The following is a 26893-nucleotide window of genomic DNA, read 5'->3' on the forward strand; positions in this document are numbered from 1 at the left end:
TTAGTACAGGTAGGGTCCGTAATGAGTGTGACGTTGGTACAGGTAGGGTCCGTAATGAGTGTGACGTTAGTACAGGTAGGGTCCGTAGTGAGTGTGACGTTAGTACAGGTAGGGTCCGTAGTGAGTGTGACGTTAGTACAGGTAGGGTCCGTAGTGAGTGTGACGTTAGTACAGGTAGGGTCCGTAGTGAGTGTGACGTTAGTACAGGTAGGGTCCGTAGTGAGTGTGACGTTAGTACAGGTAGGGTCCGTAGTGAGTGTGACGTTAGTACAGGTAGGGTCCGTAGTGAGTGTGACGTTAGTACAGGTAGGGTCCGTAGTGAGTGTGACGTTAGTACAGGTAGGGTCCGTAGTGAGTGTGACGTTAGTACAGGTAGGGTCCGTAATGAGCGTGACGTTAGTACAGGTAGGGTCCGTAATGAGTGTGACGTTAGTACAGGTAGGGTCCGTAATGAGTGTGACGTTAGTACAGGTAGGACCCGTAATGAGTGTGACGTTAGTACAGGTAGGGTCCGTAATGAGTGTGACGTTAGTACAGGTAGGGTCCGTAATGAGTGTGACGTTAGTACAGGTAGGACCCGTAGTGAGTGTGACGTTAGTACAGGTAGGACCCGTAATGAGTGTGACGTTAGTACAGGTAGGGTCCGTAGTGAGTGTGACGTTAGTACAGGTAGGGTCCGTAGTGAGTGTGACGTTAGTACAGGTAGGGTCCGTAATGAGTGTGACGTTAGTACAGGTAGGGTCCGTAATGAGTGTGACGTTAGTACAGGTAGGGTCCGTAGTGAGTGTGACGTTAGTACAGGTAGGGTCCGTAGTGAGTGTGACGTTAGTACAGGTAGGGTCCGTAGAGCCGCTGCTGTGTTGTACCAGTTAACACGGTCCACCTGCGGGGTGTGGGTATGTGCTGGAACTAATAGCATTTAGCTACTAGCGTTAGCACGACGCAGGCTAATGTGTGTTATCGATTAGCATACTGATTAGCATTAGCGACTCACAGCTTAGTGCTAGATGTCGTTATTGTTAAGTTAATGATATTAGCTTAATTATAGTCCTAGTCCTTTGTTATATTATAGACTTTCCTTGGACATTCGAAGGGCGTTTTGTGTATTTGAATTTGCTGAATGTAGTAGTTAACATTAGTGAAACTACTGTTCACAGCTTTTAGTGACTTAAGTAAAATTAGCAACTGCGTTAGCATAGTGCGAAGATTCAACAAGCTAACTGTCTGTTAGCGTAACGGTACGTGTTGCTTTATATTTTCTAATAATCTGAAACTACAGATTTTACGTTATGCTATGAAATAAATGTTGTACATCTGCTTTTTACATGTAGAGGAGTAAAAGTACAACATGTAAAATAAAGCAGTTAAAGTACTGGGACTCACTAATGTGCAGTGCTTGAGTAAATATACTTAATTCACTGCAGACAGACAGTAAGATAGAAAGTCTAAATATTATTAAGAAATGCTGTTAAAGGGCTTTAAAGAGGTTTTCAACCTGTAAAAGTGTGAATTAGAGAAGTGTGTGGGGTACACTACATTATACATTAAATCTGCTTATTGTAATCTAATGTGTAATTTAATAGAAATTAGGTGTAGTGTTTGAATTATGAATAAGCTGCAGGGGCCTCAAAAACACATAAATAACATTTCTAAAGCTAAATAAATAAAAGAAGTTCTTAAATTCTAATGAAAATCTTATCACTAGTAATTTGAGATGTGTACGGCCTCTGTCAGTACACTAAAACCTTTTCTTTTCTTCCATGATTAATTGTGATGTGTGGGGAAATGTTTAGCTATCAAGGTCCTGTTAACTGCTTTCATGTGTATGTTTCATGTTTTTTATGCATGAATCTGGTTTTCAGATCTGATTTGCAGTGGGTGTCTGAGGCACCATCAGCACATTCAGTTCAGCTGTCTCTCTGTCAGCCTCCACTCAGTGACACATGATTAGCAAAACACACTTTTAATGAAACTAGAAAAAGGCCCAAATTTCTAATTAGTGTTTTTCTTTCAGTTCAACTTGATAAAGATTCTCTCTCTTTGTCTGTTTTTGTTGTTTAAAGTTAACTACTATGAGATGTTAATATCTATCTTAAATATATTTTGCACAGGCAACCCCTGAACTTGAATGTGTTTGGAAGTTTGGACACAACGCTTCCTTCTGTACCTCTTAACAGGTAAGAAAAAAGATCACCAGGAGAAACATAAACACATAAATATTGACTCACTTGCTGGTGGTTAGCAGGCGTGGGTGTATACTGTGACAGTGCTTTTAATTTTCCTCAAGAGTTCACAGAGTTCAGCTCACAAGTTTGAGCAGAGAAAATAAGTCAGTCACTGTGACAGATAGGAGAGCGTGTAGTGTACTCACAACACTGCTCAATCAAATTAAGCAAGGTTTGCGTTTCAAAAATGATGCACTCTGTTATTTGTTCCGGCAGGGAAAAAAGATGTGGTTCAAGAAAATCTGCTGTAACCTGTTTTATGATTGATGCGTTTTCTTGTATTGCTTGATTTATTTGGTTGGTAAAATTCTGGCCGTTCTCAACTTGGGCCTCAAATCAAATATGTGCTTTCTATTTCCATATCTGTCCCTTTAGTGTTCTTTAACTTTTGTTGTAGTTGTTTTTATCTGCTATCATCATCAGTTTCACATTGTTTCTTTCAGCGGTGAGTTTATTTTATGCATTGCCGTCCTGCTGCTGCTGAATAAGTTTTAGATAAAACACTGGTGTGCCTTCTCCCTAAGATTCTGTGTCTGATAGCTGAAAAATTACCACAAAAGCAGCTCATTGTGTTTGAATGTGACGCTGTAGCTATTCAGTGTGTGGGGCTGATGAGTGTAACCTTGCTGTTTGATGACAACACAGAATGTTCTCTGATAATCTCCGGAAGAAAACTACTTTAATAACAGATTGGCAGCCACACATCTGTGACTCTATATGATGAGTTGTGAATGGACTTTACTTGCAACAGCTGTTAAAAACACATCTGCTGGATGATGATGATAGTAGACATACACATATATATATATATATATATATATATATATATATATATATATATATATATATATATATATATATACTTTTCTGTAGCATAACCGGTAAATCATAGGTAACTGCGATTAAGTTTGAAAGCCCAAACACGATATAGTATAACAATAAATTAAGAATTTCAGTGTTAGAATTTCATACTAACCTCAGTGCTTTGCACCAGTGTTTAACAGTTATACAGGGATGAATCTACAGAGACACATATGAGATATTTATAGTTCTCTTCACAGAGAAAAGCTGTAGCTCTTATAGAGTGACCATCGGGTTCTTGGTCATCTCCCCAACTAAGGCCTTCTCTATCGATCGCTCAGTGTGGCCTAGTCGTCCTCTAGGGAGAGTCCTAGTGGTTCCAAACTTCTTCCATTACAGACAAACATCATTGCAAAGACATGTACATGTGATTTTTATCTTTTTCTCCATAATTATGCAAAGATTTCAAACAAACTTTTAAACTCTCACATTTTGGAGTATTGTTTGTAGAATCTTGTGAATACTTTCTGGATGCACTATAAATGAGACATTCTCGTTGATGTCATGAAAATATTATAGATCAGCCCATCAACCAGAGTGCGGCTGTATATGCACAAAGGATCATAGATTTAATTTAAATAAAATAATAAAGTTTCAGTCTCATTAATCAACACTTTGTCCCGTTGGTTTTCACTGACTTACAGTAAACACATATTGTATTTTCTCTTCATTATCTGCACATTTTATTAGCTGTGCCTCATTATGTGGAACCGCCTCGCTACACGCTCAGCTGAAGTGAAGACAGGCAGTTGGTGTCCAAGAACTTTATTAATCCCAGCAAATTGCTCACATTAGGGTACTTGGATGGAAAACTGTATATACAGTGTGTTTTTCTGTCATATTTACCATTTGTTTCATACTTGAACCAGCACGATAATGTGCCCACAAGCTCTTGAACTTAAACATCATTCATTAATGTAAAATGATATCTCACTGTGTTTCACTCTACAGCTACCACAGCCTGTCATCCATTTCAGCCCCAGTGAAGTGCACTGGAGATAATGAGCAGCATGATGAAGCAGGTAGGGCAGACCTTTATTTTTACATACGACATATCTGCAGGTTTGAAACAATGGCTTAAACAACGTATTTATCCTCAAATGGTAAATTACATGTTAGGGCTGCAGAGATGCCTGATGAGAGCTGTGATTAGGAGTGCGTTAGTGTTTTATTTGCAGCTCCTCAAAGTCATCTCTATTGTACACCTTCTGCTCACTGTGACCTGCTTTTGTGGCAGAGTAAATTGAACAACAGAAATATGCTAGCTGCACAGAATAGTTGCTAAAAACACAAGAATGATCATAGTGAAGAGAATTGTTATACTATAATATGGCCTAATGACATATAATAATACTGATAAATACATTATTTATTTGGACTGTGTTAGTGTGGTTTGATTTAAAATAACTAAATAGCCAACTGTTATTTGATATTGTGATTAATTCTAGATTAAATGGAGAAATCGATCCTGTTGACTTAAACTGTTTCAACTTGTTCAGAATATAAAGGTGATTAAGAAAATGTATTGTCACGGCCTTTAAGATTCTCTTCCTGCTATGAGGCGTGTGGGACAGGAGAAGCACTGAGGAGGTGATCAGTTGTAAAGAAAGTTGTGCTTCCCTTTGGACTCGTAATTGTAGTCTAGATTAGGCAACAGGGATGCTGGTGAATTTTATTGTACTGCTGTGGAGCCAACTGAGCCCATTAGCCTTACTGTAACAGAACAGTGAAGTTCTGCCAGAAGGAATTGGCCAAGCTATGTCAGATACTGACTGATAAACTTAATCTCACCTATTGTAATACAGGACATTTACAGTTATTTACTTTTTACTTTGGGTATTGATTCACCACTGAAAGCAACACTAAAAATATCTGTGAATATTGAGCACACTGGTGTATCCTGTAAAGAGCAGCAACAGGGACTCATTTTGAGTCTAATGGCCATATTGTCATCCATAAATGTTTTTGACCTTTGTCAGACAAACTGTAAACTACATCAGCACCTGTTTGCCTCTCTTTAAGCCTGTTGTTCTTTAATTGGTAGAACAATTTAGAGTAAATACACATATTTGATAGGTTCGTCCATGATTTGTTCGCAGATAAAGAACCCCATTTTAAAGGACATTTTCTTTGTTTTCCATTCAAGCTAATGTCGATGTTATAAGAAAATAGTCACAGTGTTTTGTCAGAGCTGTCATATGGAGTGATTGTGTGGCAGTGGCCTCTCTTTGAACCGCTGTACTGAAATAAAGAGATGCCTCAAAGCTAACGAGTGTGAGGACGTCTTGAATCCACAATGCACTAAACAAACATTGTCGGCTACAATGTGCCTCTGTAAACATTGGTAAAGGCACCCTGCTTTTACCAATGTTTGTTTATGAGATGCATTCACCGCTGTGGCACCGACCCAGGCTCATAATGTTCAGCACTATTGCATCAGAGCAGCAGAGTGATGGTTGGACTTGTTCTTTGCTGAGGTCTGATACAAAATTTAAAGTTTCCAGGGTGATTTGAATAGTAAGTTGAAAAACTCAGAGGGTTAGGAAGTGTGATGGTGCACAACCCCGAGATGACTTCAGGGGAAGTGAGCTTGTTCCTGCAAAGCAGCATAGCAAATGTAAGAGACCACAGCATGTGTTTACACAGTGGTGAGTGTAACTTAGTGAAATCTCTCCCTGTCTGTCTCTGTCCCCCTTGGCTTCTGGATGTGCAATGTCTATCAAAGAGAACTGTTGAAGTTGTAAAAGATTTCTGCTCTGTTTTTATTTCTCTCCCTTTTAAAATCAATATGTGTTGTGTCTAGATGGTGTTAAGGGGGCGATGGGGCCGAAGGAATAAGTAGTGGGTTAAACAGGAAATAAGGTAGATATGAACTGACAGAAGGGGGAAATAGATTTTTTTTTTTTTAGGAATTAAATAACTTAAAAACCTGAAGGAAATGGATGAGAAAGAAATAGCAAGAGATTTCTCTATGAACCGAGGGAAAGATGGTTGAGCAAGATCAAGTGTAAAGAGAACCAGTGTGTTGGGACTATAGAAATATTTTCAGGTTCTAACTCTAAGGAGTCCACAGATGATTTGCTGGATTGAAGCTACCCTAAGGCCAGAGCACAGATCTTTTGATTCTGGTAATGTTCCTCCACGCGTCAACTCTCTTATCAGCCTCAGCACTTAACACCAGTTCACAAAAGCTAAAGCAGCATGGTGATTTTTGAAAATTATTTTAAATTTAAAATCAACCTTTTACTTTGCAAGTTGGCAACAAAAAATAACTAAAGTTTAAAATATTTTCACATTTCTAATATTTCCAGATCAAAGCAGAAGAAGAAGTTTGGGTCATTTACAGTAGAAGTTAAAACCACAAAGCTAAGAATGAAATAATTTGTTATCAAACGGTAAAGTTTGGATCTGATTAATAGAGGTAGATGTGTTTGATCCAGGAAATTAGACATCAAGCAACAGATATCTGATAATTTAGTCTTTGATTTTTGGTCAAAAGCTGCTAAAGATAATCTTCAACCACAGTGATAACATATAATCTCTGAAACAAACGATTGGACTCAATTTGGAAAAAAAAAATCAACATAGGGTGACAGAAGAACTAACCCCAAGACTTAATTACACTTTGTGTGTAAATGTGTGTAATTGAGTTAGGGAGCAACCAATCTGGACACAGAATGAAAAATATAGCATTGTATCAGTATATTAAAGGGGATTTTAATCAGTTTTACACATAACCTTTAGTGTCGCCAGATGGAGCTGTGCACAGTGAGAACCACCAGGTGCTTTTTAAGTTGTAACAGTAACAGTATCTCCTTTGTTGGATGATGTAATAAGAATTGTTTATATTGACATTTTATGCCATTGACGGAGAGCTTCCTAAACATAATGACGTACTCCATACAGTTCCCGAATGCCTTACTTCTCTGTGACTTCTACACGTGTCATTGTTTGTCTGTTGTGTTCCAACGTGTAGTGGCTCAGCTGGCGGGTTGAGTGCTCTCTGCTTTGCGAGCAGTTATTGCATTTGCACATACGACACAGAGACCATATAGTGTGGCGGTGATATTTATTCCCATGTTAAACACACATGTAGACCCAGTAGTCAGTATCAAGGTCAGCAAAAATGATTGAAGTCATATAATGTGTATATGTCATTATGTAACTATTGTAATCATTTATTATTATTATTATTATTATCATTACCACGGCAATCGTCTCACTCATCATCTGTGCTGTCAGTCTATCTTCAATAGACCCTCGTTTGTTTTCACTGACATCGAAGCTTGACCCTTGGGTCCAGGGCAGAGGCCATGTTAAGTAACTCTTGTGTCGCTGGGTCGCTGTATTTTTCATTGAGGTAGTCTACTATCTTCTGTTTAATGCTTTTGGCAAGGTCTGTGTCATCCTCCTGCACTTCCAATATTGAATTGCTAAAAAGGTGGAGGGTTGGTATCAGAAGAGACATACTTATTTATTTTTTCACCAGTAAGTGTGTCAGTGAATTCAACGTGAAGGCTAAGAGACTTATTGATGGCCTCCAGTGCGTCAATGTCCTGCCAAGAGAGGGTGAGATGTCTGAGTTTTCGGTCGCTAGAATGAACCTAGGCAATGGCCTTATGCTGTTCAAGGACTCTGTCGATCATGGCTAGGTAGCTTCAGCTGCCTTTGTGCCTCTGCAAGTTCCCTCTTTATTTTCCAAAAATAGGAAAAGCTGCTGACAAGCTTTCTACAGACTCACATTGCACTTTCGATACTATGATCCTTCATTGCATTCTCAAGATTACAATAAGTAATATGTAGTATTAACAATATGATCATTGTTACCCTCGTCAAAGTCTCGTTTGTTAAAACAGGGTAAGATAGCATTAAAGATTAGTTCAAGTCATAGTAATAATACCAGTAAAAGGTTAGAATGAGAGATACACACAGACATTTGAATACTTTTTTTGGCCTATAATTTCTAGTATTGTTATTGCTGTTTTTAAAATCACATGCAGTTAAATCCCCACATTACAAATAATCTGTATGAAGGATTCCTACTCTATGGCCAAGTGGAGTCTGTGCCTGAAACACTGAAGCCAAATTCATCCATTTATCTCAGCTGCCAGCTTTATGTTTGCAGCATTGTCTGTAGTGATTCAGGTCAGCTTTTCCCCATTTAAACCCCATGCAGCCATAACTTCCCTGACTCTATGGGCTATGTTTTGCCCAGTATGGTCATCAGGAATAAACACAGTTTGGAGACATTTAGTATTCAAATTGAAGGGGAGGGACGAAAGTCTGCCTGAAGAATAATAATAGTTTTTTCTAAATTACATAATTTTTGTGATCGTTCATACCCGAAATCAAAATTTGATTAATTGCACAGCCCTATTTTATATATCCATTAACTAATATCATTAGATAAGGAAGCATCCTGTAAGATTTGACTCTCAGTGGTTTTTACTTTTCATCAGACCAAATTGTTTGAAACAGAATTTCCATATGATCTTTTTTTACTCTTTAAACACTCAGGTTTTTCTTGCAAGGTAGTATATAGTCTCTGGGTTCTACGGCCTCCAGATCAGACACTTAAATGTAAAACCATGACTAGGTAAAAGATATAGCTGCAAAGTGTGCCTTAAGAAATCTGTTACTGTTGGTCCACACCACCAATCTGCAATAAATGAAACTATACGTTATCTATATACTTATCTAATTATACATCTTTGGCAGAAGTAGAATCAATTGTGGCAAATGAATTGTCTCTAAGAAAAACAGTTTGCTAATATGAAGCAAACATTGTATAATGTGAGTACACTTTAAATTATGTGTAATAAATAAATCTATTCACCGCTGACAGAGTGAATAAAGTCAGATTCTGTATTGATGTTTCTTTATACACTATGTTGTGAATCAGTCTTTACATGAGGTGAAGTATTACTCAGGATCTTGCATAACGATCCTTTGTATAGTCCTATTAAAATGGAGTAAATACATACACATATTTCTTCATCTCCTCTAACAAGAGTGCCAGTTTCTATATGTGTGGGTGTGCTTATATATGTGCAATTAGTTTGGTATATGGGTTATCAAATGGGCACCTCCCACCACAGATGTTTCATTAAATTAAACCCACAGCACCTCCAGAAGGCTCAGCAGTAAATTCTTACAAACCAGAACACTTAACTGCTCAGAACCCACAGAACGTACACTGTACCAGTACTTGGACTTATGCTGTGGTATAATTATAGCTGATTAGTCTTACTGGGGGAAAACTGTGATGCCATGCAACAATAGGTGTTGTCAAACCTTCAGATGTTTTAGTATCAATAGCTGACCCATTATATACGTTTGTGGTTTCCTCTAGAGAAAAGCAGCTATGGTCAACTTGAGGTTACATACATTTATACCTAAATGGTAAAGTCCTTTGTCAAGAGAAACCTACTGTATGAAATCACTTATGCAGTATAATCCACTTCACTGCTCTAAATGCTGCTTTGAAATATACCTGCGTAGCGTTATTTTGTTTCTCACACAGCTGAAAACAACCAGACGCTGTGTGCATTTTGGTCATTATTTAAGCTTATCCTTATTTTTCAACGGCACTGCCTGAAATAACTTTGATTATTTTAGAACTTTTTTAACCCAGAGATGTGTCCAACACATCATAAGAAACCTTGATCTTAAAAGTAGTTTTTCCTCTGTAGTATCTCTCTTGCACTCAGATACAAAAACATTTGAAACAGCTCTTTAATAACTGGTTAAACCATCTTTGGCAGCAACAATCCCAACCAAGCACTTCCTATAGCTGCACATTACACCTGCACAACAGACAGCTCAGACATATTTGTAGGATGTTGGGATATGTTTATGTATGTAATGTAAATCTACTGGGTTATTCTGTTGCAATTCCTGACTTTTCATCCATTGTTTTTGCCCTTTAAAGTTTTTTGGGAGTTTTTCTTTATTTACTTTGAGCATCTAAGGACAGAGGATGGCTTGTGGTGTACAGACCGTAAAGCAAATTTGTGATTTATGATATTGGGCTTTATACGTGAAATTTGGTTTAATGACTAATATCTACAAAAACTGTGTGTTTAAGAAAAGGCCAGTATGGTGCAGACTATTTTCTGGCCAAGAGCAGTAACTGCCTGACAACCTCACAGTAATTTTTCAGGAAGTCATGGCTCCAGGCCAAAGTTTAGTCAGCATCATCCTTACTATTGGGCAGAGACAGGGTGGTTGAAAGTAAAACATGTGAAGTTGTATGATTGTGAACTAGTAGTGAGCATATCTGACACAAAAATGTACACAATGTACAAAATTACAAACCAAGGGAATAGAGTTTGCATGTGAGAGCAAGAACTTCAGTAATTCACTGTGAAAAGCATAAAACTAAACTTTACAATGGCTTATTGAGACATTGTGTTCAAGAGACAGGGTCACAACTACAGGACATGAAGTGTTCTGCTCTGCTCTGTAGAGAACGGCAAAGAGAGCTTGACAGACAGCCAGTAACAGACAGGGAGCAGTCAAGTCAAGGGAGTTGGGGGATGAACAGGCAAAACTGAGCAATCTATCTGCTCTACAGCAGCTGTTTAACATATGATGTGTGCCAATCAGAGCCCTGGGAACATGAGTGCTTCAGAGCAGGCGAGGAGAAAGTGGGAGAGGAGAAGAAGAAGAATGCTTGAAGTTGCCTGATGGGAATGTGAGTGGGATGGAGAGTTGGAGAGAAATGTAGAGAGACTCGGTGGAAGAGGGGGAAAAATAGAAAGATTTAGAGGAGGCCAGTGAGAGAGCAAAAGAAAGGAATACAAAGAGATGGTGATGGAAAGGAAGTGATTGTGAATGAGAAGAGAGACCAAGAAAAGCATTGATAGTTGAAAAGGAGAAGAAAGAAAAGTAAAGACGAGAGAGAGATGAGAGGGGATAAGTCTTCAGAGCATTAAACTTAATTAAAGATTGAACGTTGAACACTTTAGTGGTTGAGAGGAGAAGAGGAGTGAAGAAAGAGGGAATGGGCGGGAGGCCCAGAAAGATAAAAAAAAAAAAGATGATGGAGAGCCAAAAAAGTTAAAAAGTGTAGGTGAAAAGTGAGCATGTAGTTCTGTGGATTAAAGGAACAGCATCTGCACACACACGGGTCATTATTGTGGGCAGTGAAGTTGGACTTAATGATTCTGTGTTCATTTTGTGTTTATGATGATAATTCGTTCACGCTAAGTAAAAATAAAATAAAATAAAATGTTTGCATAAAGTTTTTCTTAGCATTATCAAAACATTTTCCTATGTTTGACAAGTTGATCACTATAATTTAGGAAGTCTTTAAAGTTAAATGACCCCTGGCCCCTGCTGAAGGGGCAGCCATCTTCATTAAAATACATGGTTTATACATGGTTTGGGGGCAGCAGTAGCTCAGGGGGTAGAGCAGTCGCCTACGGACCCCAGGGTGAGTGGTTTGATTCCTGGTTCCTCCTGACTACTTGCTGAGGTGTCCTTGGACAAGACACCGAAACCCCGTAGTAGCGCCGACTCAGTCTGGCAGCTGTCCAAAACGAATTTCCCCAAGGGGATCAATAAAGTATACATTATTATTATTATTATTATTATTATTATTATAATGGTTGAGGTTCGGTTTGGTGAGCAAACCACTTGGTTTGGTTTAGGGAAAGATCCTTGTACTCTACATACTAAACATTTATAACTGATGCTCTGAGCTGCTCTGTTCATTTTCGGTGCAATAAATTAATAGATGAGTGCAGTCCGTGGACAATTTTACCTTAGGGTCTACTGCCGGACACTGATGTTTCCCTCAGTGGTTAGGGTTAGGGTTAGCCTAACCCTTCTCTCTGCATATTTTTCCATTTACAACATGAATTGTCCCTGAACTTTAAGGTTTAGTGAGATTTTTCTTTTGATTACCAAGGCACAGATGTCTTTACCTGTGATGACTATAGTACTGTAAACAGACATGATAAGCAGTCTGCGTTTTCATGTAGTTTATTTAAAAAAGGAGTACTGTGTACTGTTATTATGAGGTACAAGTTTGTCTGTTTGATTGTTGGTTATTTTTTTGTGTGAATTTTTTTTCCTCTTTTTCTCCTACTGTACATCAATGAGGTGATAAGAGCCAAACGGACAAGTTCATACTGTATGGTCCCTCAATAAATTCTGCGTCTTTCTGATTAGGCAAGAAAACGATTTTAAGATGTGTCTGACATTGAGAGCAAACACTATGTAAATAACTGTTATGATCTCTGTGGGTGGTGCAGAAAGTAGGGTAAGAAAAATAAACATTAAATTCACAGCTACAAGCCCTCCATCATCTCAAACAGCCTCCCTCTGCCTGTTGTTAAAAAAGCATACCGAAAATCTTGCAAACATTTGTGCAGTTTTTTAATGTATGTGCTTTTTAATGTGACAGTGATTCATGCTGTATTTTCTATGTTAGATCGCATTGAGTAAGTTAACTTCAGGAGCCTGACTATTGGCCAGTGAGCATGAAAACTTTGGTGTTCATTTTCTCTACGTCCACTGCTAGTCTAAAACTTATTTTGAACAAACAGAAACCAGTTCACCACACTAAATACATGCATTTACTACATTTCTGTTCTACTGAATTTCATTAAGTCCCGACAGGATTGCTGACACTGTCAGCGCTTTTACACTCTTGCTCCATTCCAGTAGTTCAGAATAACATGAGGCAAGTTTGTGGTGATAATTGGAACTAAAATAGTATACCCACTGTTGGGTTTTATTAGAAAGAATCCACACACTGTTAATTATCTCACTGTAAATTATAAATGCCATATTTCAGTCATCACCACCTTCTCTCTGCGTTGGCAGCAGAAACAGCCTTCTATTAATTTTAATTTTTTTTTTGTGTATCAAATACACATACACACATACAAATACAATATCATAATACATAATGAACAAAATCACTGTTGCTGTAATTCAAAGACTTATTTAGAGCTTTAGCTTTTACTATATGGAAACAATTCTAGTGTGTATTGTAATCAGTGGTGTTGAGGAGAAATGTTGTGATAATATTTAAAAAAAACAACGAAAACCTCTCTAGGGAGGATGTGATAGAAACTTTTACATTTTCGAGTGCTTTGGTTTTAAGTTTTCCCCAATTTGGAGTGACAACCAAAGTAAGACAATCAAAACACAGTATATAGTATATGTATATTACTAATCTGAAATAGCAGATGCATGTGGTGAGAATTGTAAAGCAACATAAGTTAATGTTTTAAATGAACATAAGTTTCTTCTGTGTGTGTAGTAGCAAAGTCACCAAATAATAGGCAGCCTGATGCTGTATTTGATCTATTTTTCTAACAATATCCAATCTTAATGTGACTGTTGTGAAAGATGATAGCTTTTAAAAATTAAAAAGCCAACAATCACTTCAAGCACATATTGACTTTAATAACATTTAGCCATAACCCCAGTCATTCCCTGACCACAGTGCTTTTGTTGCTTCATGGACTAGGACTAAGGACTAGAACTCTGGTCTGTTGTATTAAAATCCTGTGTCTGAGTTTTTTTTTTTTTTTAACCCAATTACACCATTTACTGTTGAGTATTTATTTGAAGTGATAAGTACTCCAGTTTGCCCCAGAGTAATTGCTATGAAAAGAATAAACTATATTACAATTCTAAAACTGTTTTTTCCAATGAGAGTTCATCAGTCTTTGTGAAAAACTGAAGACTGGATTTGATGTAAGAAAATGCAGCGGTTAAAGCATCAAGGCTGTCCAGTGATTTCCCAGAAAGTAGCTCCCTGTTAACATGTACCCATGATAGAGAAAATGTTAAGATTGTAGGTGAAGGTGTTTACAGCTAGCCTTTCTTAAATCTTCAGTGGCATAGATTGACAATGAAAAGTGAGTAAAAGGCACAATAGTCAGTGGCCAAACATTTGCAGAATGTCGTCTTATTCTCGTTCATAATCTCTTTTTATTGTAAAACTTTTGGAACTATGTAAAACTCTCCTTTGTCGATCACTTTTGCGGACTTACATAGATTAATCTGGATCAGTGGGAGGCAAATTACAGGGATTTAATCTCTTTTTCTTACAATTTTTACCTGCCTCAGCATTTAATGGGTATTAAAGAAAAAAATCAATTTTCTTTTAAATCTAATAACCTAAATGAAGCCATATATCTGAAAAACCATTTTGGTGACTCTGGGGGACCGACAGTTGCAAGAGTGGCACATTGTTCCTCCTAATTGGGGGAACTCTAGATTTTAATTAGCCAAAGTCTTGCTAGGCTTGCACAATGCCTTCTCACCTGTGAGTCTAATTACATGATGTCTCGCTCCAGGCAGTGTTTAACTTAAATACAGAACACGGGGGATATATTAACTAATGGAGTCAGGATCACTCCATTTTGGCATGAAACTATATGAAAAAAGTTGCTTCTCACTACAGGAGCAATGCAGAGTTAGATTAACTGAGCGTACAGGAAACCAGAAATGGGTGAAGGAGGTTCAGAAATGTGTTCCTAGTTAAAAAAGAATCTCACCTCAAAGTTCATTTGAAGTTCTTGACCACATCACTACTTGTAATGGAAACATACATTAGATTAGATTCAAATTTCCTTGGCACTTAAAATAACTTTTGTAAAAAAAAATAAATAAAAATGTTTGACTGAAGGAAGTTTAATTTGAGAAATGCTACAAACAACAGCTGTGAAATAAACCAATCAATTGTTTTTTTTAATGTAAAATATTAAGTTACAAATGAACATTTAAAATGATATCACAATACAGTTCTTGGTTAAGGCAACTACACCAAATAGGGAAATATTTGATTTAAAGCTACAAAATGATTGTGATGTTCTACTATTTACTGTAACTCACCAAGTTACAAGTTGGACCTTAGTGACCTTTAAATGTCAAAACATTGTGAAATGATTGTTTGGTGATATATATATAACCTCCTCATAAATATTTTCTCACTGTAACAAATATCAATTCTGCTCTCCTGGGATATTTAGTATATGCTGGAGCAGGTAGTGCTTCCAAATCCTCATTTACAGTTCTACCATAAACTGTATTGTATAATTGCTGACATAGACATTTTGATTGTAAAATGGGATGTATTTATTGAAATGCTACAAAACTAATTGTGGAAACGGTACTAGTTTACTTTGCTATTTCAGTACTTCAGTACACATGCAGATGTGCACATGTGCTGCAGAGAGATATTAAGGATTTGCATTCCTTAATCACTATTTTTAATAGGAGCTCTGCACATAGTAAATTTGTAACTAGTAGGTTCAGTTCAGTTTCAGTTTCAGATTTGTTTAGACTTTACTGTCTTGTAGCTTAAATCAACATTTAATTAAAGTTTTTTTCCTATTGGTCTACATTCAGTAATCCACAATAAAAAGGGAAATCTCTTATTATTAAACAGAAACAGATTTTTTCAGTTACAGTTACATAGTATGACGCTGCCACCACCATTTTTCACCATAAGGATGGCATTAGCAGGTGAGGAGCAGTGGGGTTGGCCAGGCGCAGTGCTTGGTGTTCTGCCCAAAGATTTTTATTTTGTTCCATCCAGTTCTTTGAAGGTGTTTTAGCAATGTTCAAGTGAACTGTCATGTGCCCTTTACACAAAGTGGCTTCTGTCAATGCCATTACACCATAATAGTCCAACTGATGGAGTGCTGCTGAGATAGTTGTTCTTCTGGACATTCTTTACTTAGACATATGGTGGCTAGGAACAGTCCCAGTGATTCCTAATTTCTTTCATTTCAAAAAAGAAAAATAATTAGCAAGGAAATGCTAACAGACACAGGCTAACTAAAAAGTGCTGAGTCATGGCAGTTTAAACAGAATCAGACCTCTCAAAAAGACAATGTTTCTGGCAAAACTGTAAATCCTACTACCAAGAAAATGTGATTTCCTGACACAGTAGAGTTTAGTGAGTTGCCTGTGCAAATTTTATGTTTACGGACTGAAAACTGTGGTCACAGGAGCAACTTACAGAAGTGGGCCCTTCAGCATGTTGACTATAAACTCAGACAAAATTCAACACAGATAAACCTAGTTGTTAGGCAAACAGCTGATCAGAATCAGAACCAGTATTCCTACAATTTTGTAAAGAAAGTATATAGAAAGAATGAAAATTGTGGCCGACAGTTTGAGAAAAGATTTTGGTTTAAAAAATGAGCCTTTCCACTGTAACCTGTGACATCACATCATCATTGAGCTAAAAATACCTAAAACTAAAACTGACTCGTTTAAAGTTTAAATGACGTTTCTACTACAAAGTACGATGTTACGGGAAGCTGAGGAAAAGAGGAAAGATGATAGAAAATTGAACAATGACGTTCATAGACGGCCATTCAAAAATAATATTGATGAAAAAAGTTGAATAAAATAAAAAGTTGAAATGTAATAGAACCCGTCGCCTAAAGAAAACACACGTTTAGAAAGTTGAATTACTTTTCTATAACAAAGCGTCGAGAACTAGTTAATGACCGAAGGAACTGGCGAAATAATAATAATCAAAATAATAAAGATCGAAGATAACAGTAATTATGGATCATTTGGTGGAGATTGGGCAGATTGGCAGTTATGCCCATTTTACAGGTCTACCGCAGATTAAAGTGTAATGAAAGTGAAGGAGTCTGAATATTTTCTGAAGCAAAACTGTTTGTCAGTCCTGTGCACATCCTCAGAGAATATTCACACCAGCAAACTTCTCATTTCCATCAAGGTCAGAGGGGGGGCGAAACTTGCAGCCAAATACTGGGCCATGCTCTCCCTGAAGTTTTCTCAAACTGTTGTCAAGTTCTTCCAGGGCTAGGGGCCATTCAGAGAGTTTTTCTATGACACATACCAGAATTTCTTGATGCTGTGCCAGCACCGCTTAGCCCCAGCCTGGCTGTGACATTCCTCCTGGCAGAACAAGTTTGTGACTCGGGCGAGATTTTCAAACATTTCTCAAAGCTCCAACGAGCAAAATTATGGCTAATTAGTCACCAGGCTGCCATGGTTTATTAGGAGTGACAATGGCATATCTGTAGCTGACAGCACGTCTCTCTCTCTTTCTCTCTGTACATTTGCTTGCGCCATCCATTGCTCGCTGCCGTCAGCAATGACATTACAGAAATGGAAGACATTATTGAAATAAATAATTCACCATCACATCTGTTATCTATTCACGGTAAACATTTCTCTCATCAGCATTGTGATGTGTGTGGCTCCTCTGCCAGGTCCTTTGACGGTGTGATAATTTTGTGCTGAATGAACAGTAGCAGCCATTCAGATGTGTATGGTTTTCACTCTCCACAGCTTTTTAGCATGCTGTGTTTCCTGGTTGGCCTACATGCTGCTTGGCCTACATTTAGACTAGTTCAAATTAGAATTCCACTTACAAGTGTGTAGAGACAGTGTCATTGGTAGTTAATACCCGGGCTGAGACTGTCTTAGTTCATTTCCAATACAAGAAAATGTAAAATAACATATAATCAGTTACACTTGGGTCTTTTGGAGATGGCAAAAACAAGCTGTAAACAAATTAAATGATCTCAATTTATGGTGTTTGCAATTAGATATACATCCAGCAAGTATTCAATTCAATTTTATTTGTATAGCGCCAATTTACAACAGAAGTTATCTCAAGGCACTTTACAATGTGTAAGGTTTAAAACCTTACAGAAAATATTTATACAAAAAATTATAGAGAAAACCCAACAATCCCATTTGAGCAAGCTTTAGGCAACAGTGGAGAGGAAAAACTCCCTTTAGAGGAAGAAACCTCCAGCAGAACCAGGCTCATAGTGGGCGGCCATCTGCCTCGACCGGTTGGAGTGAGTGGAAAGAGAAGAGAGAAAAGAACAGCAGGCAATAAAGACAACAACAAGCATCAAGAACATTGGGCAGATGAACTGGATTCTGGAGATGTACAGCTCCAGGCCGAGGATACCTGCAGAAAAGTACAGAGAGAGGGAGAAAGAGAGGAGGAAACACAACTACAGGAGAGAGAAGACACAAAGTTAATGACATGAAATGGTAGAATTTGAATGGATAGAGGAGAAAGGAGAGAGGAGAGGAGCTCAGTTTATCAGTAGAGGTCCCCCAGCAGACTAACCTATAGCAGCAGAACTAAGAGATGGTTCAGAGTCACCTGATCCATCTCTAACTATAAGCTTTATAAAAAAGGTAAGTTTTAAGTCTAGTCTTAAATGTAGAGAGGGTGTCTGCCTCCCGAACCTGAACTGGAAGCTGGTTCCACAGGAGAGGAGCTTAGCTAAAGGCTCTGCCTCCCATTCTACATTTGGAAACTCTAGGAACCACAAGTAAACCTGCAGTCTGAGAACGGAGAGTTCTGCTTTGTATGGAGCAACATTAGCATTTATTTGGACTTAAATATTGGATCAATATTCACTCTATTTTAGCTCTGCTTTACTCTCCATCAACTGTGGAAGTAAATAGATAGATAGTACATGGCTCTTTAGATGCCAAGTGCTCCCACATAGTCCACAGCGGTGCCTATCTGCCATTTGTTGCTAGGCTGATGAGAGCAATATGAAAGTGGTGAGTGAACTGAAATAGTAATGTTGTGACTTGAAAAAACAAAATGGTGAGCTGAAAGACGCTGCATAGTTGTCACATGCTGCATAGAAAGAGAGGAGTAGTGGTGATAATTTGATATAAAATATCAAAAACATCATATAATCTGGTTGTATAGAAACAAGTTGTCTATCTATAGTAGGCTTTGTAAATAAAAAAAAAATAACTCTATAGTATTGGATTGAATTTATGCAATTTAGTAATGCCATCATGAAACAACAAAAATAAACAAATCAAAAATATCCATTTAATTTTTCTGATTTAGTTTTTTATAATAGGCCAGAGTGAGTAAAAATACATGGTGCTTATTTATCATGTCATTCGTAATTTAGTATAATTCCATTTATACAACAATTCTGATTATTGTGTTTCTGAACTGGCATGTTTCACATTTTGTATTTACATTATGAATGAAGGTTTATATACACTTATCACAAACGCGACTGTCATAGCAATATTTGTCTTTATATGATTATTTACTACTATGAAGTCGGTCTTGGCCTCGGCGGACGTCGGCAGCTGTTTCTTGGAGGTCTCGACTCAACGCTCGATAGTCCAGGAATGGAACAAATCTGCCTGCAATTAACTAACTGGACTCCACATTAACTTAAAGACATTAACTGTTATACTGGACTTCTGCCTACACAGCATGTAATCACCCATATGAGGATGGGTTCCCTGTTGAGTCTGGTTCCTCTCAAGGTTTCTTCCTGTTGCCTTCTCAGGGAGTTTTTCTTGCCACTGTCGCCCTCGGCTTGCTCATCAGGGACAATCTGATTATTATGATTCATACACATTCACTGTTCATGTACTGTTCTTTGGTTGTGCAAAGCTGCTTTGTGACAATGTCAATTGTAAAAAGCGCTCTACAAATAAAATTGAATTGAATTGAATTATGTGAGATGTAATTTCTTTAAACTCTTTTTTTAGGCAGAGTGATTTTCCAACATACATATTTCATTAACCAACAAAAAATAATTTGTGCACATTACCTCATTAATTAATTAGCACAGGATCAAAACCACACTCAGATCATTAATTCAGTGGTGCTAAAAGATCCATATTTTAATTTGCAAGGCCCAGGGCCTTATCCTGTTAGTGATCATGATAAACTGGTAGCTTATAAAAGCCAATGACTGCTGTCATTGGATTGAACAACACACAATGAAGAGGATGGTCTAGAGGATGGTCTAGAAATGTCTCTTGGAACCATTTCTAAACATCTGCATATTCCAAGATTAACAGTTCAAACAATCAAACAATACATAAGTTATTAGGAGGTAGAGACACTTTTCAAGATGGAGAAGAATTCCAAACTATCTCAGCTGAGGGGGGCGTTGGTTTGGATAGCCAGGAAAAATCCAAGAAGCGTCAGGCCTGCTGTGAAGTGATTACTGTTGAAATGCGAATGTCACTGTCTTAACCAGTTTTACATTGTCATGGACTTAAAGGCTGCTGTCCAAGTAAGAACCCACAGCTCCTAAATCACACCTTCAAACTTGACAAAAGGTTGTAGGATAAAGCAGGGTTTTTTTTTTCTTAATGACCTACCCAAAGCCATGAGCTCAGCTCTATTAAATATATGTGGGCCATATTTAAAAGGTAATTAAATAGATTCTGTGAGACGAGAGGTCACCTATCCAGAATTCTACCAGAAGCTTGTTGTTCGTTATCAAATATGTCTGCAAAAGGGGAAAATTGCTGCATGTATAATTCTGAGAGTGTGTTGATGAAAAAAACCTAATATGAATCAAACCATACACCAATTTTCTGCAGTTTTTATTTACTGAATATGTATGTGGTGCAGTAATTCTAACTAAAGCAGTAAAAACAGTTCAAATAAATAATTTAAGGGCTAATCTTGTCATGGCATTCATGCCTATGTAGAGTGTTTGGAAACCTTTGTATTTAACACTATGTAATTTCAGGTATTAGGTCACATCCACCAAAGTTTTGCATTTCATTTGTAATTTATGTGTTTATATTTGTTACAAACTTCATTTTATAGAACAAATGTTATGTCCTACGGAGTAATTATCTTTGCATTCCTTCATCTCTCTGCCTGTCTCTCGTTCTCACTCTTCTCTTCCTCTCTCCCTCCCCACTTTCTTCCTTCAGGTCCTTATAAAAACCATATTAGTTGGATGTGAGTAGCAGTAACAGCCGCTGGCGACGTGTGGGGCTAGGGGACCTTAATTAAGATACCCATTTATAGTTCCTCATGCCAGCATGGCAAAGCTACAGCTTTTAGCTTTGACAGTGCTGTCCGTCTATTTGAGTCTCTGTCTGTCTCTCTCCATCTGTCTTTGTCTCCATATTGTTCTAGCGGGCCTGACTGACCTCATGAGTGAATGTAATGAGCAGAACAGGGCTTAAACTGAATGATATACTGTGACAAAATAAGAGTTATACTGAACTTGTCTGTACTGGCAATCACCATGCCACTGAAACTGTAGCACGAGAAGTAGTCATGAAAAACTAAAAATGTTCACAACAGCAGGTGAAGGTCTGGAAAGTTTGGTATAAGGTGATCAGAAGTGGGTGTGTTAGTAAGCCTCTATCTGTGGTGTAACACTGAAGCCACTGTGTTTGATTTCTGGTGACTAAAATATAAAGAGGTTTGAAATTGATTTGTACTGGGCAACAAGCACAGTGATGCATCCGAGCTTCCCTCCCAGACTGTCTCTCAAACTGTCTCAAGAAAAATAAAAGAAGAAAGCAGTACATGACCAATTCTGAATCAGGGCAGTTGTTTGACACTTACTTGTATTGTGAATATATTTTCTCTCAGAATTCCAGCAGACAGAGTTGGAAATTCTGGTTTTAATAGTACAGTTGTGCATAAGTGAATGTACGCTTTTTTTAAAACTATGTCTTTTAATGTAAAAACATTGTGTAAAAACCACAATAAAAATCATCTGATGATAGTGCGTTTTAGTGTTTGGCAAATACAGCCTTAAACAAAGAATCCATATAATTTAAGAGCATAAGTTGCAGCCAGGTGTTGCTATTCATTAGCTTTAATTATTAATTAATTGCACCAGGTGTGCAGACCTTGAGAAAAACAGAGGTTTGCTAGTCTGGAGCATTCAGGTGTGTGCCAACACAATGCCAACAGGAAAAGCCATAATTGTTGCTGCACATCAGTGTGGAAAGTATTATAAAACAATGTCTTAACCATTTGAATTTAGTGGTCTACAGTGAAAAGATTATTCACAAGTAGAAAGCACTCAGTCTTCCCAGCAGTGGATGTCCCAGCACATTCACCCCAAGTCAGACCGTACAATGCTCAGACAAATGCAAAAAACAATAACATCCCAGAACCTACAGTCCTTACAGATCATGTTAAAAGTCCATGACAGCACTATTAGAAACAACTGAACAAGTACATTTTGTTTGGAAGGGTTCCAGGAGAATACCTCTTCTGTATGTAAAGAACATGATGACACAACTAAATTATCCACAAGGCTTTTGGAACAATGTCCTGTGGACAGATGTGAGTAAAGTGGGGTCTTTTGGCTTTAAATCCCAGTTCTTTGTTTGGTGAAAAGTGAACACAACATTTTGGCAGAAACACCTCATAACCACCGACAAGCGCCACAGTGGAGGGTTGATGATTTGGGCTTGTTTTGCATCCACAGGACCTGGGCACCTTGCAGTCAATGAGTTGATTGTTAACTCCTGTTGAATATTATAAAGGCATTTCTTTCTCCTAACATTTGAACATGTCAGTATTTGTAAGGTTTTAGCTTCTTTTTGAACAGCATTGTTTTAGTAGTTTCTCCTTTTCCATGACACTGTGGACATTTATGTCATGCTTTCAGCCTCAATTTTAAAACTGAGTGTAGGTCACTTAGGTGTAGTTTCTCTGTTGTCAGTATTACATATGACTATAGTTTCTGGGGAATGGCATAAAGTTTCAGTAAATAAAATTAGTCATAACTTAATCTGAATATATCAATTTTTATTGTTTTGTCTAATACAGAGAATGTTTTGTCTTTGATATCCAGAAACACAAGAGAAATTTGGCAATTCAAAAGAAACAAGAACGTAACAAGATTTGATCATCATTTCAAAAGGGAAATTTCACTTTCATCCTCTGTATAGAGAATTTCATATAGGGAGGCTACTATTTGATCCTTCTATCATTTATTCTGTTAGTAAGGGTGTTTTTGTGATCTAAGACTGTGACAAGACGAACAATATATTAACTTCAAAGGGGTATTTTATATATGTTCAGACCCTTCCTCACGTAGTAGCAATAGTAATTTGGTATTCGGAGTGAACAATATAGAAAGCACAAGCATTAGGGCATATCGGGCTCATTTGACATTTACATATGCCAAGAATCCCTCATATGTTATGTTGTTGTTTATTTTATGCATGCTGTCCTAAGGCACTGTACAAACTGTCTAAATATACACAGAACTAAACATGTAGTCCACAATTTAAACTAATTTCAGTAATGAAGAGTACTGTATATCTTTGGACAGTCTCATACTTGGACAGTTATATGACAGAGAATTGAATCTGCAGAGTTATAACAATGACACTGATAATAAAATGTTACCAGCACTGCTTTTTAATCACACACAGTGTGAAATTTCATTATGCCATTCAAATGATTTATATGCTGCTCAGTGCACCCTGTGGAGTGCATATTCGAGTGTTTGAGAGGTGTCCCATAGTAATTTCATATGTGTCTCACCTTAAATTTATATTAAATCTCATGCACTCCACACATGTGCGAACAGTCAGCATCACTATTCCTTTTTTAGTCATAAATGCAGTGTCTCTCTGTAATTAAAAGTCATGAACCACAAATGTGTGCCATTTATCAAATGTTAGATTCATATTATACAGACAATATTCAGAACACCCAAGGGTAGCCACATTTGTATTAATGAATAAACACCATAATTATTCATGGGCATAAACAAGGAAAGGCAAGGAAGGAAGTTTAGGATAACAAATTAGTATTGGGCTTCAAGTATACTTAAAAGGAAAGATTTATATTACTGCTGACACACACATAAGAAATCAAATGCTCCTGTAAACTATTAGAAATGTCCTGCTTTCCAACATAAATTGGTCATGAAAGTGATCTGATCTTCAGCAAAGTCACAAATATCAACACAATATTTCTTAGCTTCTAAAACATATTCAGGGCATTTTATGTCTTCAGTGAACACACCATTAAACAAATTATGTGCTGGTGGTGGTAAAAAAAATGTTTTTTTTAATTACTGGTTACTGGATGAACCACCTTCAACCTTTGGCAGCAATAGCTAGCAGGTTGTTCCTGTGGCTGTGGATTGGACCTGTACAACATTCTGAAAGAATTTCTTCCACAGCTGAGGTCTGAGCTGAGCAGCTCTCTCAAGGTCATTCACTTGGTAGGGCAATAGATCATGAACCTCTGGGTTGGTGGTTTAGTGAAAAGAACACTCAACCCCAAACCCTTGGTGCTTTAGTTAAACCGCCTGTCCCCAATAATTTCCCCAAGGAGATTAATAAAGTTATCAATTATTATTATCTTTTATTGTTATACATTTTCATTTCTGCACCTGCCAGCTGGTGGACCAACAAGCCATCGGTAACCATCAAAGTGTAACTCCAAAGGGTTTATAAGCCCTGCTACTCCAGTCAGTCAGAACTCATGTTGCTTTCTGGATGGAAGAAGACATACGGTGCATCCAGAAAGTATTCACAGCACAGTATTCCAGATTTTGTTACAGTTACGGTGTTATTCCAAAACAGATTAAATTCATTATTTTCCTAAACAATCTACAAACAGTACTCCGTAATGTGAAAGTGTTTTTTTTTTTTTTTTTTTTGCAAATTTATAAAAAATAAATAACATGTACATGTACATAAGTATTCACAGCCTTTGCTCAAAAATTTGTTAAACCACCTTTAGCACCAATTATTTTGAGTATGATGCTACAAGCTTGGCACCTATTTTTGGGCAGTTTCTCCCATTCTCTCACTCTAACATACACAGTGATTGGTGGAGATGGTTGTTCTCTCTCCACAGAGAAATGCTGGAGCTCTTTCAGAGTGACCATCAGGTTCTTGGTCACCTCTCTGACTAAGGCCATTTTCTCTTGGTCACTCAGTTTGGCTGAAACACAGCCTTTGCAAAGAGTCCTGGTGGTTCCAAACTTCTTCCATGTATGGCTTATTGAGACCACTGTCATTGGGATCTTCAATGCTGCAGCAATGTTTCTGTACCCTTCCCCAGATCTGTTTCTTGATACAAACTTGTTTGAGTTCTACAGACAATTTTTGGATTTCATGCCTTGGTTTGTGCTGGTAACTGTGGGACAGGTTAATGCATTTCAAATCAACTGAATTTCCCACTGATGGACTCCAAATATGTTGTAGAAACATCTCAAGGATGATCGGTAGTATCAGAATGCACCAGGGCTCAATCTTGAGTGTCATGGCAAAGAATTTATTTTTTATTTTTAATAATATTTCAAGAATTTATTTATTTTTTTTTTTTTACTTTGTCATTATGGGGGATTTACAAATAACGAATTTAACCAATTTTATAAAGAGGCTGTAACCATAACAAAATCTTGAAAAAATTTCTGGATGCACTGTCCTGTTTTAAGCAACTTAAAACAGGACCACGGATATATATATATATGTGTGAGAGAGAGAGAGAGGAAGTCTCGTATTTGTGACGTTGGTCACAAGATCAGATCACATTTTACCAATTTATGTAGGAAACCAGGAAATCTGCAACTGTTTTCTTGCCATTGTAAGTTGTAGCTTTCACAGTCTGGCAGTAAAGAAAATCCACCTGAGTTGTTAACATGATGGTTTTACTAGCTATTGTTTCCAATTTTGAAATATTTTAGAGTAAAGTCAATACGAGAAATAGCTCATGGAGCAAGTGAGTCTATCTACGACTGCCAGACAGGTTGCTGAGGCCAAAAGAGTCAAACTCCAAACTGAGCGCCAGCTGTGAAGAATCCTACAGAATTGGCTCTCAATTATTTTATGTTACCCCCCCCCCCCCCCCCCCCCCCCCCCACAGGAAGAACTAGTGACTGGGCTACAGTAACGTAAACAACAATATGCACTCACCCCCTATCTGAAGGAAAAACTTCTATGTACAAGGTTAACCATTTACTTTAATAAGGTCAGGACTTGGTTTTGGTTAGGGTGGGGTTAAGTCTCCAAGTACTTGATGTTGGTCAATGAAATGTCCTCACAAGTCCCAGAACACTTTGTGAGATAGAGATACTTGGAGAGACCTACACACAGCTTCCACCACAATTTCAGACAGTCATCAATAAGCTATTTTCTTACCGCTCCAGTGTCGTTTGTCTGGGCGGCAGAAACCAATAGGAATCCATTATATTGAGCACTATCCTGATTTCAGTTGGACAGTCAGGCTCACTGTGTCCTGACAGTGACCAATTGAACACTGAGATACAGTCTTTGCTGTCCAATACAGTTCAAGGAGAATGGAGGGAGATCGGGATTCTTAATTGCTAATAGACTCAGTGGCAGATTCTGTTCTTTATCTTCCCCCGTCTACTCCAAAAGCTGTTAGTTTCAAATACCCATTCATAGCTTAAATACACAGAAAACCAGAATATTTAGTTTGAATTCACTACTCAAACATGTTGTGGTACTTATACTACTACTAACCATCTTTCCCCACTCAATGACCTGTTTTATTTTCCTGTATTCCTTAGTGTCATAGTGGCAGAATTGTTCAGAGAAACTTTTTATTTTCTCTTTCTCAAGGTGAAAACGTCGACATTGTAGCTATATAAGAGTAGTTTTAGAGAGCTTTTCTGTCTTCCTGCAGGTTACTTTAGTCAAGGAGATACCTATGCACATATTAATTGACACATTCCATATAGTTGTCTTAATGAAAACAAAATCCAAATCCCCACTGCTTTATAAGTGCTGTTGTTAGATCTCATGGCCTTACACCCTGATGGAGCTGCAGCAGTTCTAACTAATGAGTTAAGTCAGGCCCACTGGAGCCTGTAAGCTCTCCCCAGGCTTCTGTGCTTGTATGTAATTTGCGCTGTAAACATCTCCCCATCTCTCTTGACCTTTAACACTCCAGCTGGGATGAAGAAAATACTGCCAAGCAAAAACCATCAGCCTGCCAACTATATTCTGGCTTATAGAACCGTTAATATCTGAATAAGTTCTGTGAAACTATATTTCCTTTTGGTCGTTGCATTGCT

At 37.7% G+C, this 26893-nt stretch overlaps 1 long non-coding RNA gene across 1 annotated transcript in view; it reads left to right on the forward strand.

The window, feature by feature from the left end:
* The first annotated feature begins 1018 nt into the window (after positions 1-1018).
* Positions 1019-26893, forward strand: part of LOC113155386 — a 35182-nt gene continuing 9307 nt past the window's right edge. The window contains exons 1-3 of the long non-coding RNA XR_003298125.1: positions 1019-1238; positions 2112-2177; positions 4038-4108. This is a non-coding gene — a long non-coding RNA (uncharacterized LOC113155386). The remainder of the gene's footprint in view (positions 1239-2111; positions 2178-4037; positions 4109-26893) is intronic.

The sequence above is a fragment of the Anabas testudineus genome, chromosome 5, assembly GCF_900324465.2.
Source record: "Anabas testudineus chromosome 5, fAnaTes1.2, whole genome shotgun sequence".
Lineage (NCBI taxonomy): Eukaryota > Metazoa > Chordata > Actinopteri > Anabantiformes > Anabantidae > Anabas > Anabas testudineus.